Genomic DNA, 475 nt, shown 5'->3' with positions numbered 1-475 from the left:
GTTATTAATAGAGAGTATGATGTTGCAGATTTTACTGAAAGTCGCAAATCCTATATTGCCTGGTAAATGTTTTAAATTTAGACCAATAATGAAAATTTTTTAAAGTCTTTTCATGAGATTTTGGAAGTAAAAGGTTTAGGAAAGAGTTTTATGCCGGTGACGCCAGTGTCCCGTCCAGGAACACATGTTAATAGGCGCTGGAGGAATGCGCCTGTATCCTGTAGCAAATGCTAGACAGGCAGGTGCTGCCCTCTACATCCCCCAGATGTCCTCAATCATCATCTGCATCTTTCGTTAATATCCCAAGAGTACGCGGAGTCATAAGGGTACCAGGTGTAGCTGTGTAGTGAGAATAAGACACTGAGAAGAGAAGGGGTTTGAGTCGTACACTTTGAGCAGCGTTGGGGCGAGAGTGAAACTACTGTGCTTCTTGCGACTGACGTTGGTGGCGGTGTAGCACAAAACCCCTGTAGCA

The 475-nt window shown here is 44.0% G+C and overlaps 1 protein-coding gene across 4 annotated transcripts in view; it reads left to right on the top strand.

Annotated features, from left to right (window-relative positions):
• LOC119590810 (hormone receptor 4-like) overlaps nucleotides 1–475 on the top strand; it is a 115,290-nt gene that overhangs the window by 95,301 nt on the left and 19,514 nt on the right. The gene's annotated exons all lie outside the window — the stretch shown is intronic.

The sequence above is a fragment of the Penaeus monodon genome, chromosome 27 (genome assembly GCF_015228065.2).
Source record: "Penaeus monodon isolate SGIC_2016 chromosome 27, NSTDA_Pmon_1, whole genome shotgun sequence".
Lineage (NCBI taxonomy): Eukaryota > Metazoa > Arthropoda > Malacostraca > Decapoda > Penaeidae > Penaeus > Penaeus monodon.
This window is presented reverse-complemented; position numbering and strand designations above follow the sequence as displayed.